Here is a 15,652-nt window from a genome sequence, read left to right as displayed (position 1 = left end):
ATGCATTTTTCCTCTGTTATTACAGTTACTGTCTGCACTGTGGATCTTCATTGCAAAATCCCCACTTGTTCTGCATTCAAAACATCTCCAAGGACGTTGATGCAAATTCCATACATTAGTACACTGACAGGTATTTAATATGAGCAGAGAAAGCCAAGTGAAGATTGAAACCTACAGTCCTTCAGACATCCACGTGAGCAGTAAAACTGCTAACTGTTATAAATGCCTGTTGACAGTGCAGCTGAACTCCAGGTTCACAGCAGTAAAGAGGCAGGAATTTTATGGCTTCTGTGGCCTGAGACCAGCCCAAAGGCAGCTTGTGATGGCACAGCTCGGCTGGCATGGATAAGAAAAAACTGGGGAGGAGCACCCAGCTGCTGTTGGCAGCTCGGGATCAGGTCCTGCCTGCTAGTTATGGTGCCAACTGCTCACTGGGGTGACTGGGGGTAATTTCCCCTGGACACTGACCTGCTGTGCTGAGCCCTGGTGACAGAAAACATGAGTGTGATGACCAGCAATTGTGGGGGACGTGATACCCAGCAGTAACCTCCAGCCCCAGCACTACTCTGCAAACCTGCGCCACAGCCGGATGAGCAACACCTGGAAAAGCCTGTGAGAGAGAGGCAGCTACAGTGCAGAAAGTGTTTTGTCCATCAATTACCCCCAATTCTTCATCCAGAAAGATTAAAGGCTGTTTGTTTGCCGTTATGTGTAATGTCATGCTCTGTTTGTCATCTTAATAGCTCTCCCGGGATCATAAGACATGCCTAAATGCTACAGTGCCACCTTTCAGAAAACAGCCTACTAAAACTAATTAATAGTGCACCCTAGTTAACACATGCAAACTTGGCATTATTAGTCTAATTAAAAGGATTTTAACAATCTAAGTTCCCTTCTCTCTCCCCCTCACAGATTCCAACATATGCAAGTCAAGTAAATTAAACCCATTAATCACCATTGGTGCAAATGATATAGGCTCCTGTAACATGGGATCATCTCTGAAGAGAGACACTAACAGGCCTCATTATGTTTAATTTCGCTCCTTAGCAAAGGATAATAAATACAAATTGTAACATCACAATAAAATATTTAATTATTCACGAGTTTGGTAAGAAACATAATTAGCTTACTGGTATGTGTCTTCATTTGGGTGATAATGGATCCAATTTAGAAGCTTAACCGTTTCGGGGTAAAGGTTGAAAATGAGAGCTTTTCCAGAACTTTATTGCTTAAGCGTAAAGATAAAGAACCCATTTGCACATTCCCCATTAACCTCCCGTGGAGGAAGCTATGCAGACGTCCAAGCCTACGTCCTAACAATGTTCCCATGTACCTGGAGCAATCCTGCTCACGAGCAGGCTGGGGCTGAGCTCTTCGGTCCTGAAGACGTGTGGGAAACTGAGGGCTGATGGTATTTCTGGAGATAATATGGAAGCAGTCCCAAAGAACAACATGTCACTGTTTTAAGCTTAGTAGTGGTGGATTTTTAATTCACTGCATGCAGACGTTCTGCTTTGTTTTGCAGCTGATTTGAAATGCAGGGTTTCCCAGTCAGCTGCATGAAAGATGAGCCACAGCTGCGGAGGACACGCTGGAGCCCATGTGGCTTTTGCAAAGGGTAAAGGACTGCACAGAGAGCAGTTTTACCCAGTCCCGCTTGCCCCAGTCCATCTATGTCCCTGGCCATAATAAAAATGTCCCAGGAGCTGCTGGTGGGTGGCCCCGGGTCTTGCAGGCGCGGTGCTGCCGCAGCTCAGGGGTGCAGGAGTTAACCTGGAGCAGTGCCTGGTGCAGGAGCTGCTCTGCCTGCAGCTCAGCCACTGCTGTTTGCTTTCACGGGATCTTAATTTTATTTATTTTATGTTCTCCTTATTGCACGTATTTAGGTGACAGATGTGTATGTTCCTTAATCTCTTCCTCGTTACCCTATGAAATTGTAGCTGGGTTTTGACAGCTTTCAGACAAAGATAAAAGAGGAGAGGAAAACTTCAAACATATGGAAATTTGCAGAGACCCCGGACTGACTCCTAGCAAGGAGATCATTGAATGCATAGTTAGAGGAATTAGTTAAGAATCGTGGCCTTTGAGTTCATGGCATCTGAATGCAGATGTAAGGGAAAGCATTGCTCGAGCAGCCATGATCCCAGCTTTCGATTATGTATCGTGCTGGAGCGAAAGGAGCTTAGGAGTGGATTAATGTTCAGAACAGATGAATTTGAAAATGTATTTCCAATGCACTTGTCATGCACATCGGCACTGTAACCTTTGCTTAAGGAGAAAGAAAAGAAGAAAAAAAAAAAAAAAAGTAGAAAAGAAAGAAAGAAACCACCAGGAAAAATTAAGATGTCTCAGCCTTTGCATGAAGATGTGAATAGTTCGAGTCAAACTTTCTTGGTAAGATAATTAACAGTGGAGGGAGTTGATTGGTTTGGCACAATGTAGTGTCTCACCACGAACGGAAGAGGACCTTTATGCCAAGATTAAGAAAAACAAAGCCCTGTATTTTTTTGCTCAGTTTGAATGATTTAGGCATTACCATACCCATTTTACTTACCCTATCATGATGTCTGCATCACCATTTCCCATTCCTAAATAGATTTCCAAAGAATCCCCCAAACTATGAATTATAATGTCTTCCTGGAGAAGGCATTTGCATTAGTGCAAGAGTGTGTGAATATAAATTCGCAGTCAACATTATAAATGCGGTGTGAGTGTGTTTTTTTTTTCCTCCGCTAATTCTTCTGAACAAGATTTACTGTCTTGGTGAGCTTTTTTTAAATAAATTAAATATAACATGAACTAGATAGTTGTTCACATGGAGCTGGAGCTAGAAAGGCTCATTAATCACTAGTTTAAATCCCAGAGTATCCAGTCATCCTAATTAATGATTCAGTGCTGAACTTTACTCGTGCAGTGGCAGCAGAAGGGAGCTATTGCCATCTCGACTGATAGGGAGCGAGTCCCAGGAAGGGAGGCAGTGCTTGGGCTGGTACCGAGGGCACCGCCGGCGGGCATTAATGTCCCTTCCAGCACCAGGGCATCCGTGCTGCTCTCTGCCCCAGCCCATGCTGATGGAGACCCCCCATGGAAACCCTCTGCTGTCCCGTGCTTGGGTTTCCAGTTATCAAAGTCCATGAAGGGTGCTCGTACAAAGGTGCTCGCTGCTTACCCTGCCTGCAGTGCCCACCCCGGTGAGTTGGATCACGGAGGGGTGTGGGGGCGCGTGCTATGGGATGACACCGAACGTTATCTGGGATGAACTGCACCCAGTTGCTCCTCCTCGAATAGCAAAAATAAGGTGGAGTGAGAGATTTACGGTGATCCCACAGTCTGAAGCTAGGGCACATGCAAAGGGAAGAGCTAAAACCTGTCTCCAGTGGGTGCTCCCACTGAAATTCACATAAAATGGAGCATATTTACTGGGGAGGAGGGTTTCCAGCCTCCTGGATTCCTGATAAGCTGCTGGCTAAGGAGATCCTTCTGGTGGAGATGCAGGACCCAGGAAGGGGAACATTTCAAACCCAGGCTGTGCACGGAGCCTGGGGTCTCCTCTCAGTCCTCTCTGGGGTCCTGGCCCTTCGCGCACGGGGACGGAGCGGCTTGTGCACAAGCCAGGGCGTAATGAAGGGCTGCAAAGCTGAAACTCGCTCTCGCAATAGGAGAATCATAAATCATAATCCTATTATTTAAATGAATTTACCTGCTCTTTAGGGCTGCATTAGTTCTGTATTTCATTTATCTGTGTTTCTAAGGCAAATAATTCACGCTATTTCAGTGCTTTTTTTGCCATAATGTTTTAGCATGTAAATGCTTTGCATTCCTCACAAATGCCAGCAGAAGGACATTGTGTTTTGGTTTTGCTACGGGTGCTTTTTTTATTACGTGCTGACAGGAAACTCTACTAGAAAAGGATTTCATCATGCCTTGGAGAATAGGAGACACTCGGGCCCTAGACCAGCAAAGCAACAAATCACAGACTTTTTGCTACAGTCCTACTGCCTGGAAATCAATTAATTAGGTGGTCTTGACGGGCTGAACTTTGTTGACATCAGGACTGTAGGTTTTTTTTTTTTTTTTTGGGGGGAAGTGCTTACAGGAGGAAGTTATCTTGAGTGCAGTTGTAGTGCACGGAAATTTTGCAGAGAACGGGTTTTGCTGTTGCATCGTCAATTTGGACTTAAAGCTTTTGTCAGCTGTTGGTATAATTAACTTAGGGCTGTGCTCACACGATTCCGAATGCAGAATCTGGGCCTTTGCAGCAGCAACTAATTTTCATTCTTGTTGATTTTTAGCCCGGCTGGTGGGAGCTGGGAAATTTTAGCATATGTAATTTGAATTATTTCATGAAACATTTAACAAGGGCCTATTTCATTCTTCACTAAAGCAAGTTGATATAAGAAGGATGATGTTATGGTTCATGTAAATCATAATTATTACCAGGTGCATCACTGAACTGGGAAATTGTGCTAAAAATGTAAGTTTTGCTCCATTTCATATTGAAAAATTACTTTGCAGGCTGACAGCCATTAATCTCCGTTACAGGAATGTTATTCTTTATTTTGGTAAATTACAGAGCTAAGACATAACAAGGCATAAATTATCCGGCCGCAGGAGGCCACTTCACTGAGCTGAGCGGGGCTCGAGCAGTCCCTGCTGGGGACAAGCACCAAGCCCCCTACACCTCCTACACCCCAGGGACACTTCCGCTGCCCATGCAGCCAAGCCCGCAGCAAATTCTCCCCCTGAACCTTGTCTTCTGGACATATCTAACATCGTGGTGGCTGTAACAGCACTCAGCATCTTCACAGCTCCCACGAGGCTGTACCCTGGAGATATTTGTGAGCTGGGTGCTCCTCATCTGGTGGCATTGCCAAATACTCTCTAAAAATATTTTTTTTTCTCATAAAACAGGGTTTCAGGAAGAGATCCGTTTTAATCCTACAGCTTCATTCCTAAAGCAGGGTGGGATACCAGGTTTCAGTGCCCAGCTCTGCAAGAGGGGATGCAAAGCTCTGTGGCTCTATTCAGCCCCGGGGTGAGTGGCTAACCCAAGACAGAGGCTCGAGATCCTCTGACTTGTACCAGCGATGCTTTCCCAGACGTGACCAGCTCCCTGTCGAGCCTGGCAGATGGGGAAATCCCATGGCAGGCAAAACTCTGATAGTACTGTGTGCAGTAAGGTCTCTTCTTCTGACAGGTTGGGCACTTGTTGGAAAAAAATATTTATTCTAAAACACCTATACTTCCTCAGTGCAAGGTGCTAAGTTTATGCCGTAACATCAGAGGTATAGAGCTGTAGTATTTTTAGTTTTACAGGCAGAAGAGGCAATTAAACCTGAGTTCCCCACTGTTGAATTAATCAACACAAAGGTACAGCACCTTTTCAGTTCTTTGAGCTGATTCTCCGCTGGACTTTTCACATGTTTCCAGTGAAATAGTTTTGGTTTGTCCTACTGGATTTGCTGTGAATCCAGATTCCAGGCCACTGACTCCATGGGTAGGCGGTAGCATGAAATTCAGAATGCTCTTTACTTTTGGTAAACGACGTTGTTCTGCATACAGATGATACCTCCTCTCCTCCTCTCAGCCACTTTGTGCAGTTATTCCAAATCAGTGTAATCCTTGTTACTCTCCACAATTGTGTTTTAAAAGACTTCACACACAAAGCTTAAGGCTAAGCAGGTGAAGCACGCATGCTCTCTGTGCGTGCCTGTATCTCCAATTTTGCTGAAGCTCAGCTCCTTGTACTCAAATCCCAGTCCAAAAGCCCTAAGGGCCTCTCCAAACCTTTATATAGATATATATAGCAATATTTCTCAGAAAACCCTTTATTAAATCCACCCTCACATTAGTTCTGCACACTTCATCTTTGACAACTTCTCGGGCCAGGACGAATGGTTTTGACAATGTAACGGACAGCCAGACCAGAGAAAAGTCTGTCTGCCTTTAGTGGCCATTTCAGTTTTTGTTATGCCACCCTCAGGCTGCCGCAGACAGGGGCTGGAGCAGGCGCATCTGTGTCTTGGCACCTCTGATCTCTTTGCTTGCAAAAAACAATATTGAATGCATTAGAAGTGCGCAGCGAAGCTGAAGTGGAGCCTGCGAAAATGATGATAACAGCAAATGGGAAAACATTTAATTCTGGATGTGCTGGTTGGCTTGACAGGACTGTGAGAATTTTGCCCAACCCAAAACGCGTGCCCTGGTAGCACGGAGTCGGTGGAAGAGACCCGAGGCAGCTGCATCGCTGTGCTTGCATTCAAAGGAATTGCAGCAACAGATGCAGGTCGTGTTGCACTGTGGGCTTTGCTAGAAGCATGTGAGAGCAATCTTGAGTTGCCTTTTACCTAAGCAAGCAAGAAGTGAAATTAAATACATTTCCCTGAAGCTCAGGGTGACTCAGCCCAAATAATGCTCACGGCCTCATTAGTAACTTACCTGATCAAATCTGATTTGCATAGGGATGCAATTACATGCAGCTATCTTCAAATGATTGCTAAAAAAAATTATTGGCATATTCCTTAATTTAGCATCTGGTGTATTATTTTATAGAAGGCTTATTTCTCCTGGAAATGCACTGAAGTGAAAGGGGTTTTAGTAGGACCATTACCATTTGATAGCAGGGAATGCTGCTCCACAAACATTTCTCTACGTGCCATTTTCTGGGCTCCTAAAAGAAATGTCGTGGCTCAGCCAGAAAGAACAGATGTGAGAAAATTACAAAATGGTTGCCAAGCATTATGAATTAACTCTGCTGGTCAGATGTTCAACACCCCTGGTTGATTGTGTGCTAATCTAGGAGTGGAGTAAATCAATCATTATCCATGCTCAGGATATCTAGGTGGACCATAGGAAGCCACTTGATTAATACGCACATCCTCACCTAGATGATGGCTAGCTCTGCAATTCGTGGTTGAACTGAAGGCGGAAAGAATTGCTTTTTAATAACCTTGATAATAACCCTTCTGATAGCTCCATTTAGGCATCATTATTGAATAATAGCCTGTGCATGTCATCGAGTCACTCTGACATTAGAACAGAAAATACACAAATACCCTGGTCATGCCACTGAACAAAACAAGAGACAAATCCTCCACTGGGGTAAATTATCAGAGCTGCCTTGGTATTAACAGAGTGGAATAGAATTTCTAAACAGACACCAAACCAAAATGATGCTTAACCGTTTGATGCAGTGCCTATAATAACGATGCTAAAAATAAAAAGATTTATTTTAAAGCCTTAACTGTCTCCATGCTGGCATTCTGGCATTGCACATCACCTCAGCTCACGTGCCCCGTGGACCTGCGGTGGACTCGAAGCTGCTGCAGGGTGATGCAGACGGGTGGACACTGCAGCCAGCAGGGACCTGCGCCTTTGCAGACTGCAGGGGTGTGGGGAGGTGTCGGTGCTGCTGCAGGGTGGCGTTCCGAAATCTTACCTTTCAGCCATTTGTCACAGCTGCTGTTGTGTCAAAGGACAGCAAGCCCGGAGAGAATGTGGCTGCACACACCAACAGCGATAAAGCAGAATATTCCTGCAGGACACCTTACGGAGGGAGATGTGCTCCTTACCAGAACACACTACTGCACACTCAGCAGTGCCAGCATAGGTAAAACCACAGGGAATTACATCAGCTGCCTTTTGTCTGATGGCATTCTTCATCTGAGCTTGCTCCCAGCACTGCGATATCTCTGCTGGTTCAGGGGGGAACAGGAGTGTGTCCAGCATGAAGCTGCAGATACAACTTGCGTGGTTAGCATAACCTCAGCCATGCATGGCATGTGAAATATCCATTTCATGGAGGCTTTTGTTTATTTTTTCCTCCATTAAACCAATTACTAGCTAATCATTTTGTACAAAATACCACAATATGACATTATTAGATCTGAGCCGTGCAAACCCTTTATGTATAACAGCCTCGGTTTAATTTCATCTGTAGGATTAACAAACAAATCTAACAGCAAAACTAGCGTTAATGGGAGCAAAAGGAATGCAAATAAATGTCACCCATATTCAATACAGTGTTAAATGATGCAATTTTTATTTAAATATGCAGTTCTGGTGATGTGAACCTAGGAGGAATCTTCATGTTGTATGGTCAGCAAAGAGAAGTAAAATTATACAATCACATTATTGGCTTTTTTTTTGTCAAGTTAACACCCTGTGGTCCCAGTCAATGTCCTTTCCCTCTTTTTTTCTGTTGCAGCTGTATTAAGTGTGGTATCTGCTTTACGTGTGCACCCGTTGCACTCTAGGCACCAGCACTAAGCACTTACTGGCTGGGCACGGAGGTGAGACCTGGGTGAACAGCACTGGACCTGTGAGAGAAGGAGAGAACAAAGAGGGGAAAATCCCTGCTGATTCATGAGCCATCATCTGCGCCGCCTGAGCCTCCTGCTTGGGAATGGCAGCTCACAGCTCTGAAGTCTCCATATGCCGATGGATGCTCTGTCCTGCTGCAGAGGCTGGGCAACAGATGGCAAACAAAGTCAAGGAGGTGGTGATGGAAAAGGACGATATTCAAATCACTTTACCTCTTCCAGGTGCGTTTAACCAGGACAATCTATAATCTTCCCGATTTAGAAAATGGAAGATATATTTGCTGCAAGTTTTGTCCCCTGACTTGTTCCCTATAGGTATGCCGTAAAGTGGAAGTGACAAAGCAATGCTGCAGAAAGAGCAGACTTCTTGAAGGAGAATTTGAAAGAGCATTCGCAGGGTAAACATTTCTTATTGTCCTCATTCAGAGAGCTCTGGCTCAGTTAGGGATGTACAGTAACAATTTTTCTTTTGCTTCTAAGTCCTTCACAACTTGCTATAGTCTGGTGCTTTGCTAATGCCAGTGAAAAACTCCCCGCAGAATCAAATCCCAGCCTTGCTAAATCAGAGATGTAAAATGAAAGTTGCGCTATAAATCACAGCTTGCTTTCATAGCTCCATTCAGATGTGAAGAATATGTTGGAGCCCCTATATTAAGCAATAGAGCTATGCTGAACAGCTCCAATTCTGCATCAGCTGCCAAAATAAAAAATAAAAAAAAAATTATCCTAAGTCTTTGCATAAAGAAAAACTGATACTGATTCCCAGCTGGCTTTTCCCCTCACATCTATGACTTAGAGCAGAAAGGAATATTTTGAGCTGACAAGCCAGTTATCCATCAATTAGCTGATGGATGTGCTCAATGCCATACATCGTGCAGCCAAAGAAATGGTCACAGTCCTGGAAATGTGAGTTTTCACTGTCCAGCCCTCGTTATTCTAAGTGGGCGTGAGGAGTCATCCAGGGGTAGGTACAAATTTTGGTAAATAAAGTCCCCCCAGGCTTCTCTCACTTATTATTGTGTTGGTTTTGAGGTGTTGGTAGAAGATGTGTAACCCTGAAAGACAAGAGCATGACAGGAGAGGGAGAAGTCTTGGGTTTCATCCCAAATCTCCAGCATGGCCATGGGCACACCCCTGGGTCTGTGCCTCTGTTTTCTTTCCCTTTCTGCAGCAGTGGCAGTGCATCCTGACAGGGCACACAGGAGCTCAGGGGAATCTCCTGAGTTTCTCCCTCTGATGGGTGCTTGGAAGCACTCCTTGAATCTAACCACAAGGTAGCAGAGAAACAACTGCCTGGTGGCTTACTGGGGAGTGTTAATGAGGGCACTGCAGACAAGTGGAGGAGTCTCTGACAAAGTTCAAGTGGGATGTTGTTTTCTGCTGGAGAGGAGAGTAATTTTTATCTGAAGAGCAATGCAGGTAGGAGAGGATTTGAAGTATGAGCGTGCCTGATTTCCTGGGCTGAGCACAGTCCACTGTGGGCATTCGCTGTCCTGCAAACATTTGTGCTCAGACCTCATTGCCACCTCAGTGTGACAGCTCTGAAATGCTTTTGGTCAGGAGGGTAGAGGACCCCCAGATCTGCTAAGACTGGCTTCATAGGGCTTCATGAAAGCAAAACAGGTAGGAAATGTGCAACACCTGGAGGATGAAAGCAGGGACGAGAGGAGCTCCTGTACCTGCAGGATCTGCTCCTCCTCTTTCCACTGTGGTGTGATGTAAAGAAAATGCAACATAGGGTGCTGAGGATGAATAATTTAGGGGGAAACAAGGAGCATAAAATCAGTGAGCTGTGTATATATAGCCAAGACAGTGACTCAAAGCTGTGTCTGTGCATCATTTTCAAGGCAATATTGCCTTGTAAACTCTTATCTCCAGATGTTAATGCTTAATGGGAGCAAAGCTGGAGCTTGGCTTCCTCAACAGTTTGTACAATAGCAGCCTCATGCTCCCATCACCCCTCCATTGTTTTTAGCACATAAAATGCAAAATTGCAGTTTCCTCGCTTTATTCTTCTCCTGTGCCCTCTTCTCATTTAAAAGAGTCATCACCCCCAAAAAACATTAAGCAATGCTTTTTTTGTTGTTCTTATTATGGGAATCTGCAGTTTTACTGCAATGGGCAACAGTTCTCAGAGACCTGAGCTAGCCTCTGACTCTACGCCAGTTCTCTATGGTTCCAAATTATCGATCCACTTGGACAACCAGAGGCCAGATCCATACCTGGCAGAAGCTCTGCAACTGCTCAGCACACACCGAGGCTGCTGTGGTGCTTGCTGGCTATCCTCAGGTCCACGCCTGCTGCCCTGCTGCTGCAGGAGCAACAGAGAACTGTCCTGCAAGAAGATTGCTGTTGTTACAGCTAATTTTGCATGCAACCAGCTGCACAAATGGAAAACCCCCTTTTTATTTCCGCGTTTCTATTTTCAATGAGGATTTTCAGGTTTCAATGAGAGACGAGCACCGGTGTGTAGAAATGCCTCTAATCTAGCCCTACCAGGAGGAGTGCCTGAAGTTCCCTCCCTCATTACTTTGTGTGCACCTGGGAGAAAATTACCTCTCCCTGCTGGTGGCAGCTGCTGAATTGGAGAGGAGGAGGATTAATAAAAAGAAGTACACGAGAAATTAGGAGGGGATGGACAGAGCTGTGTAGCATTCAGTGGAAATGATTCAGAATCGATCCACATCCCTCAGCTTTGGGAAGAGCAGAAGCAGGTAATCAGTTAATGCACCTTTCCTCTGCGGGGCTGGCGGTGGCAGGAGAGCGGTGGCACGACGGGAGCAGGGTGGCTGGTGGCAGCATGTTGTGTTGCTCATTGCCTGCCAGGAGGGACATCCGCTGTGCCCTGAGCGGGGCAGGGAGCTCCAGCTCCCCTCCTTTGCATTCGGGTTTCCCTTAGGTGAGATCTGCCTTCCCCTGGCCCCTCTGGTGATGAGGATGGTGCTGGAGGCACAGAGCGAGGCACATCTGGAGCAGTGCTACAGGGGATGGTGGTGTCATGCCACGTGGCTCTGACCTTTTCAATATTCCATATTTTCATGGACTGGCCATTTCTCGTCTTTTCCAGGCTGCAAACAAGGAAGCGGTGAAATAGGTGGCCAAAATACACACTGAGTTATGTAGGCAAAGGCAAATTTATATTGAATTTATGAGAGATAGAAGTTTGCTACCTCGTTCCACCCATAAAAATTATAAAGAGAACAGAAAGTGACATAAAATCAATCCATTTCCATGACAAAGCTCATTATGAGCAGAGAAAATATAGTCCCATATTAACTTGTTCTCATTACTGTTCTAAGATTTATCATGTCAGGTGCAATGTGCAAGGGAGGAAAGGAAAACATTCCCTGCCCTTACCTTAAAAAAGCAAACAGATGAATAAGCCAAATTACCCTCATGATGTTCAGCAAGCATGTATTTCCCGAGCCTCAGAAGGGGCAGGATTAGCTCAGAAGGTGTGACTTGGAGGAGATCATCCAGGCTGGATGCTCTGGGGCCAGAGCAGGTCGCTGTGCCCGTGCTGCTGCCACCAGCCCGGCTCTGCCCCAGGTGCCCAGGAGAAGCAGCACGCCGGGGGGGCGACGCTACTCAAAGACTTGACAAGGTGTAGGAAACCACTCTGAGTCTATAACATCATATCTTGTCTAAAGGAAGTGTGTCACGGCAGTTAAGATACATGGTTTTTTTTAATACTTGTGAACAGGTAACATTAAAGCAGATCATGTGTTTCAGTTTATGCTCTATGGCATTTATCCTAAAAAGCTCATTGAACATGGCCGTTACCTGTTTCCTGGCAATTCATTGTAAATGTAGAAGTTAAGAAGCACAACTTGGAGTAGGGAACTTGGATGATGAAAAAACAAGAGCAGACCTGAGGGGTTCGGAGCCAGGCAAGGGAATTGCCGTGCTCAGGCCAGCCCAGTTCAGCTGTTTTGGCTGACCGTGGTATTTTACCTGCAGGTCTCGTTCTCAACTCAGCTTCACCAGAGCAACAAGTCCTAGGAGAGAGGATTTTGCAGACAGACTCATGGCTGCATTTTCAGGGCAAGCCCACAGCCCCGGCTGTGCGAGGCCACTCGGGACTCTGCTCTCATCCTCGCCTGCATTGCTCCCCCCGCACTGCCGAGCAGATGTGCTTCATTTTGGAGCTGACATCTGGTGCTGTCAGAGTACATAACTGGTGCTGATTTGCAATGCAAGCTGAGTACTCTGACCTTTTTGGTGCATTCATAAGAGATGATAGTCTGTGTGCGTTATATAGATAAACTAGTCAGCGTGTGGTGTGTGCATTTGTTTGCAAGGGTGACAAGGAAAGAGTAAATACACGGAGAGAAGCCTGCCAGATTTGGCCAATGCAAAACCTCTCCGGCCAGCTGAACAAGGGATGAGATGATGAATAGAAGGAGGGCATAATGCCCTGATCAACACAGGCATTTCCTCAAGTGAGGATTAAAAATGCTACTTCTCGCTTCACTCAGCCCCTCCTGCCCATGCCAGCATCGTTCCCAGCCCTCTCCACCAGCCAGCACAGGAGAACCGTGATGCTTTAATAGGGTGGCTGCCTTCATCCTTCCAAAATCTGGGAGGGCATGGTGAAGTATCACCGTGGCTGGGAGAGTGGGAACCATGCCTGGGATGTCTGTATTTCACAGCACAATTCAACGCCATGAATCCTAACCTAGCACCAACTTGAATATGAACTTGTGTATGGGGCACTGCAATACCCTACAGAAAGGGTAAATCCAGTCTGAAAGGAGTCTCCCAGGACAGGTTAGGCTTTCCTGTACGTGGCTCTGGGATTTATACTGTCATTCAGCTGGAATTGCCTGGGAACTTTCCTCAAGAACCCAGCTCAAAATCTTCCAGAGACCTTTAAGACAGAGGACCACAATCTTGCACTTTTTCTGAAAGCGCCATGGGGACAGGCACGAGATGACATCCCGGGTTCCCAGGCTAATTGTACCACTGGGTCTGCAGCTGCCCAACGGGTAAAACACCTCCCGTGCCTCAGGAACTAAAGCAAAGTTTTCCCCACCACTACCTCCCCAACCGCGTCCTCTGAAGATCTGGCTTTCAGTGATGAGCAGCCTAACAAATCAGTACAATGGCCTTAAGATCAGTGACAAACAGAAGCAGATTTCTTACAGGTCTGCACCCTGCAGTTTGATTTCCTGGTAGCCAGGAAGGAGCAGAGTCCAGGGGACACGGGGCTGGGGTGCTGGTAACATCTCTGCCCACGTGGATTTTTCCGTGGCTGATGGTGGGGTGAGGTCCGGATGCATCCCACCCGCGGGGATGGCAGCGCCTGTTTTGTGACGGTCCCAGGAACTCAGTCCCCTCCAAAGCTGCTCTTCCCTTTTGAAATCAGTGGAGACAGCCGAATGGGTTCAAAAATCACTGGGGGAGAACACGGAGACACACAGCGGTACGCGGAGTATGAGTGTGTGAACCTCGCTTGCTTGAGAAACGGGCTAAAAATAATAAAATGCAGAAGCCTTGTTATTATCACAGCTGAACAGTCCTCTCTGACATATTCTATTAAGCCGACTCTGTTTCACTCAGTTTTTGCATTACCGGCTCTCCTTTCTGGGAATGACCTTTTCCACGCCAGGCTTTGTAAAGCTATTGCCATTCTTCATTTAGAAATTTGCTAAAGTGTGTTTGCAGAAACCATAGATTTATTTTTTTTTCTGATGAATCTTCCCTTTTTTGGGAGAAAGGAACAAAGAATTATGCTGCTGACCTTTCTTTGTATTTAACAGGATCTTTTTCCAAGTTGAAAATCACACTGTTGGCTCTAAGTAGGAGTAGTTCTCCCTATTCTGTGTCAGTGTGTTTATTCAAGGGTTTCTTAAGTACATCTGTAATGGTATTTATAGTAAAACATAGTTTGTGGGAGACCTCACTTTCTCATTCCACTTAAAAAATAATTGAGAAACTGAAAGAATATTATTAAAAAATAAATAAAGAGAAAGGGATAGGTTAATAGAGGGAGGTGCTGGGGGATTTGGCGTCCTATATTTTGATGAGACAAACCATCTCATTTGTTAAGCCGTATTTCAGTTATTTTGCAGCTTTTGGGGTATAACTCAGGCTGCCCATCTCTCATGCAGCTCTGCTGTCTCCCCAGGGAGCAGGCAGGGAGCGGGGCTCTGGTGTCCCGCGGCGGTGGCTTAATGCAGCGTCTTGCTGCTGTGCTGCACTTGTGCTCCAATGGGTGCTCACACCAGCACAGCTCTGCAAGAGACCAGGCGGTAAATAAGATTTAGTCTGACCTCCCCGCTGTATGAAAGGTTTGTTTGATGGCTGCATGTACACAAAACACTCGTTTCATGCAGTCTTACTGCCTGCTCTGGTGGTGTTACTTATTACTTAGGTCATAGGGGCTTTGTTGGCGTAGGATTTTATTTGCTGCATAAAAAAAGCTACCAAACTGTAACCTTTACCACTAAACAAGTTATTCCAGACACTCTGTCACTTGTCCAAGATGTTTTACCCTTGCAATGTAGTACCTAAGCCTTGGTAATAGATAATGTAGTACCTAAGCCTTGGTAATAGATAACCCGCACCTGGTGTGCTGAGCAGTGCCATTAGTTAGTGCTTTGCGATCCCATCCAGCTCATCCAGCAGCTCCTGTCCACCCCAAGCACGTCCCTTTCCCGCACCTGCCAAGGCTCTACGAGAGCAAAGCTGTGGGCTGGTGACTTCGGTCCCCTCCGAGACGTCATGTTGTGGGTCTAGCAAGGAGCTTGTGCCCAATTGCCATTTGCTTTCTCCTTTACAACCCGGCTCCTGGGAGTCTCTCCAGTTACATCCTGCATCGTGGCTGTGTCAGCCGTCGCAGGGATTCACTGCTCCTGATGGCTGCACGCAGGGTGGGGAAAGATCGCCGTAAATCTCCGCTTCCCATCCCGCCTGGCTACGTCTGTGATGGGTTTTTGTTCGCTCAGCATCTGGCTCACATCTCGCAGCACCGAGCAGACTGAGGCATCGGGTTCAGCTCTTCAGCCCAGTATTCTGCTTTACCTTGTGCTGCAGCCCTTTGCCATGTAATGATGCCTGCTGATTGCCAAGGCTCACTTGCAGAGCAGCTGTTGTGGTGCCAGAACTAACCGAGGGCTGTTTCATAGCCAAGAAGTGGCACTGATAAGTCCCCAAAACTTCAGCAGCATGCAGGTGCACAGGAGTATCAGCTCAGCCTGAGCAATCCCGGCTGGCTGGAGACAAATCTCTTTTGTTTGCTCCCCCTTTGTTTCATCCAGCAAATAAAAATGAATCCCCCAAGGACCGGAGCATTTAGACTTAGCATATTTTTGTTTGTTCAGAGCACA

At 46.0% G+C, this 15,652-nt stretch overlaps 1 long non-coding RNA gene across 1 annotated transcript; it reads left to right on the top strand.

The window, feature by feature from the left end:
• The first annotated feature begins 7,465 nt into the window (after positions 1-7,465).
• Positions 7,466-14,078, top strand: LOC310880225. The gene is made up of 3 exons (XR_014571552.1): positions 7,466-8,543; positions 8,637-11,035; positions 12,282-14,078. It is a non-coding gene; the product is annotated as an uncharacterized lncRNA (long non-coding RNA).
• The last annotated feature ends 1,574 nt before the right edge of the window (positions 14,079-15,652 follow it).

This window comes from Anser anser, assembly GCF_964211835.1.
Source record: "Anser anser genome assembly, chromosome: 12".
In the NCBI taxonomy this organism is placed as follows: domain Eukaryota; kingdom Metazoa; phylum Chordata; class Aves; order Anseriformes; family Anatidae; genus Anser; species Anser anser.
This window is presented reverse-complemented; position numbering and strand designations above follow the sequence as displayed.